This window comes from Olea europaea, unplaced genomic scaffold (assembly GCF_002742605.1).
Source record: "Olea europaea var. sylvestris unplaced genomic scaffold, O_europaea_v1 scaffold124, whole genome shotgun sequence".
Lineage (NCBI taxonomy): Eukaryota > Viridiplantae > Streptophyta > Magnoliopsida > Lamiales > Oleaceae > Olea > Olea europaea.
Genome location: NW_019229835.1, coordinates 15925 through 20369, shown reverse-complemented (window position 1 = coordinate 20369; position 4445 = coordinate 15925). Strand labels below are relative to the sequence as shown.

The following is a 4445-nucleotide window of genomic DNA, read 5'->3' as shown; positions in this document are numbered from 1 at the left end:
TTAAGTGGGCAGCACTGTTCATTATCCAGTTTACTACTATTCATTAAATGTCTAAAGTATAAAGACTACTTTCTCTCTCTCTCTCACTCCATACGGGCTGCTGAGTTAACTCTTCTCATTTGATATTAACTCATTTCTCTCTCTCCAAAACCAAACGAAGCCCTAATGGAAGAAGAAAGGCAAATCCCAGCGGAGATTATAAACTAAACCAATTAAAGAACTGAAGTCTAGGATTTTGAGCTCAAGCTGGGGACTAGAAATTCAACGTTGACTTCGATCTTAAGCCCAAGGTTTTTTTCCCCATTATTTTTCTTTGTTTCGTTTTTAGTTTTTTGGTAAGGAATAATTTGATTTTTAGGCTGATGTGAAATGGGTTTTGATTGTTTTTGTCATTAAAGTAGGGTTTTTATGATTATTTAATTCAAAATGAATTTTCATACATAATGGAAAGAATAGGGATGAACGAAATCCTGGTTTAGTTGTTAATTTATTCTCTTATTGGATAAATTGGTTTCGTTAGTTCATATTTTGTCTCCTCGTATTTTTAAAGTTAAAAAAAAAAAATGCAACATCACTGCATTCTTTTATGTGTTTAAGATAGGAGGTATAATTTTTTGGGAAAAAACTTCATCTAATAATTAGACGGAAATCCAACAAAAGAGTTCAAATTTATTTTACTATTATGTGGATTAGATATGTTTAAAAAATATGGCCTTTACTATAATTCTTTAGAATCCCTGGTGTTAGAAGCTTTCCAAACCTTTTAAAATTGATGTTTATCTTCTGGACAGGGTCTATGGTCTAGATGTTTGTCATGTTATTATCTCCCTATAACTTAAAAGACACTTACCAATAGTTACTGTTCGTAGTTGAGTTTCACGTTTTCGTACTTAACTTTTTGGAACTGGTTTGGCAATTTCGATGGGTCGTTAGTAGTTGATGAACCCAAAAGTTTTTTGTATCAATCATTCAATTTTTCAGACTTGAAACTCATTTCACACGAATTTTTTCTTCATCATCTTGCATATTTTTGGTATGCTCCCAGATTATTACACATATGTTTTCACTCATGTTTAGAAAATCTTAAGCCATTTGGATGTTTCGAAGATTAAATATTCATTCTATGAATTATATTTATCTAACAATTAATTGATTTATCTAAGTTTAATTCATGCATGATTCTTTACATAGGAAATGAAAAGTTTCGTTTAAGAAATATTTTCTAATGTAGAGGTTTCTTCCCATGATTTTTTTTATTTAAAGAAAATTCCTAATTTTTGGAAGAGTTTTAGTTTAGTTCTCAATTTATTTGATTGAGATGAAGAAAGTAAGTGAAATTCTGAAGGGAAAATGAAATGTTGGGATTTAAGAAGGTTAGGTGTTTGGATGAGATTGAAGAAAATTACTGGAGTTTTGAGACAATGTGTGGTGAAAAAGAGAGTGTGATATCCCTATACCTTAAAAGACACTTACCAATAGTTACTGTTTATAGTTGAGTTCCAAGTTTTGACACTTAACCTTTTGGAACTGGTCTGACAATTTTGATGGGCCGGTAGTTACTGTTGATGAGCCCAAAAGTTTTTTGTATCAGTCATTCAATTTTTCAGACTTGAAACTCATTTCACACGAATTTTTTCTTCATCATCTTGCATATTTTTGCATTCGTATGCTCCCATATTATTATACATATATTTTCATTCATGTTTAGAAAATCTTAAGCCGTTTGGATGTCTTGAAGATTAAATATTCATTCTATAAATTATATTTATTTAACAATTAATTGATTTATCTAAGTTTAATTCATGCATGATTCTTTACATAGGAAATGAAAAGTTGGGTTTAGAAAATATTTTCTAATGTAGAGGTTTCTTCCCATGATTTTTTTTTATTTAAAGAAAATTCCTAATTCTTGATAGAGTTTTAGTTTAGTTCTCAATTTATTTGATTGAGATGAAGAAAGTAAGTGAAATTCTGAAGGGGAAATGAAATGTTGGGATTTAAGAAGGTTAGGTGTTTTGATGGGATTGATGAAAATTATTGGAGTTTTGAGATAATGGGTGGTGGAAAAGAGAGTATGCTATTAAAAATGGAGAAGTAGGTGTTGGAGCAATGAATCAAAATGATTTCTTTGTTGGGAATGAGGTTTCTCATAGTTTTGTAGTGGATTCATGTCTTCTTCATGTGAATGATCAGAACAAATGGGACTTTGATTTTAATGACGGGAAAGAGGAAAGTGGTTGGATTTTGATAATAATGTGCCAGTGTGTCGACCTTTGACATGAAAGATGGTGGAATGGAAATAATCTATCAAAGGTATACACAACAACAACCTATGAACATTGAGCGGAGAATGGAAATTATTGACATTACGTCAATGAGAGGATGATGATGTGGAAATAATGTCTTATAAAAAAGATGATATCGGAAAGGGTAAGCAAATTGAGGTTAGGATGTTACGTAATAGTACAAAATATTTGAACGTTGCTGTGGCATACTCTTCTTACAATGTAGGATTAGGTGTATCTGTTCAATATTCGTGCTAGATGCATTTCGAAAGTACTTGAGGTTGTTTTGTAGTATGATTTTGGAGCAAATGTATACACATTTTCTGTTTGCTATATAGATGTTGAGACAACATTATTTTTTATAGCCTAATTACGGTAAATCCAAATAAACTATAATGCACTATATTACACCATCTGGAATAAAAAAACTAAATACTTAACCCCTTGTACCATGGAAATGTAACGCTTAAAAACAGTTCAATTAGCATGCTATAGACCAATTGAATTTCGCACATGAATTCCATGTATGTGGAATATTTCCTACTTTTGTATGATAATTATTAAGAGGGGGTGGTATTGTCTGGTTATTTTGAAGTATGAGTGCTAACAGGTAATGCCTTCTTTTTTGAAAGATGCAGAGACTATAACTTGCATGTGTGGTCAAATCAAGTGGGGTCTAGAGTTGTTTGTGATTATTTAGTTTGCATCCAAACTAATGGTAGGATGGCAAAAAAATTCACTCGATAAAATTTAAAAAGTTAGGTTGAAGAAAATGAAAGCTAGGGGTTAGGGATCATTTCTGTTAAGTTTCTTTCTATTTCTAGTGACAAGCCCTTAATTTGTATATAGTGCCTAACATTATTATTTTATACACACAAATTTTTTTTAAAAAAAAAACATAAGAGGATTTATCCATAATGACTCTTTTAAATATTCGTATACTTAAAATTCAACGAAAAAGAGAAAATACCGAATTACAATTGCTTTTGCTTGTATGGATATATCATCAAAGTTACATTGCTAATTTTTGTGGTAGTGACTTTTTATAACAAAAAATAGCCTTTGAAGGTTCCTTTGTCTTTGATGTTAACAATCTGAATTTTTACATTAAATTTATACAGACTTCAGTAAAATAATTTAGTGGAAAATATGTGTTAAGACAAAAATCGAGTTTAAAAAATTAAGATAAACACTAACTTTTACGTTCTTGTAATGTAGGGAAATTGTGTAATCTTTTGGTAAAGGCACTTCCTTCTACGTGATTCAGGCACAATTTCTTCAAAAATATTCATTTGATACTAATTTTGTTATTCTTTCATAGTGATTTGTAAAAGACCTTTGTATATTTTTCCTTTAAAACTTCCTGTTGATTTCTCGACTATTCTATGTATTTCGATTTTTAAATTTATATTGTGAACAGATTCACATTTGTAATTATATATTTATCGTCTGCATAATAGCTTTAGAAATCGAATGTATATGTGATTATTTTGCTAGGTTTTTGTTTTTCTGGGATTTCTTATACTTTTGTTGGCGTTTTCTTGCCCCTAAAATGGCGTATGCATATCTTAACAACAACCTGTAATACAATACCAAAACAACATAAAAATTTTACATGCTAGCTAGCCAACGTACCTATGTCTTCTCTTTATATTTTGGCTTACTAATTTAAATTAAATTTTGACCTGTCACTTTAGGCTTCTTTCAAAAAAAAAAAAAAAGGTGTTGAAATTCTTCAATTTTTTTGTGGATTTGTTTTAGAAGGTGCTAATTTTGTAGATCAAAAGGGGGAAAAAAACCCTGAAACTTTAGTTCTTGCAAGATATTAGACTTCATTTATAAAGTTATCCACTTTGTAGCTTGCGTCTTCCTTGGACTCTGCATCTTATTAAGTCTGACTTTTCGACAACTAATATCAACGCGAGCCTGTTTAGATAAGTTGATTGGAACCACTCTCTAGTGCTGTGTTGATGACTTCTGTAGCTCCTGCTATGATTGCATGTTTAATGTTGTTGTATTTAGCTTTCTTGTTATGATGTTCAATATTTTTCTGTATCACCTTGAACCTTTTGTCACCTGGGTAATATTCTCTCGTTCTTGGAGTTAAATTTATATTTTCTGGAAGTTCAGTAGATGGAACAATGTTGGTTTGATTTTCTA

At 30.6% G+C, this 4445-nt stretch overlaps 1 long non-coding RNA gene across 1 annotated transcript in view; it reads left to right on the top strand.

Annotated features, from left to right (window-relative positions):
* The first annotated feature begins 65 nt into the window (after positions 1 to 65).
* Positions 66 to 4445, top strand: part of LOC111374353 — a 7021-nt gene continuing 2641 nt past the window's right edge. The window contains exon 1 of the long non-coding RNA XR_002699113.1: positions 66 to 290. This is a non-coding gene — a long non-coding RNA (uncharacterized LOC111374353). The remainder of the gene's footprint in view (positions 291 to 4445) is intronic.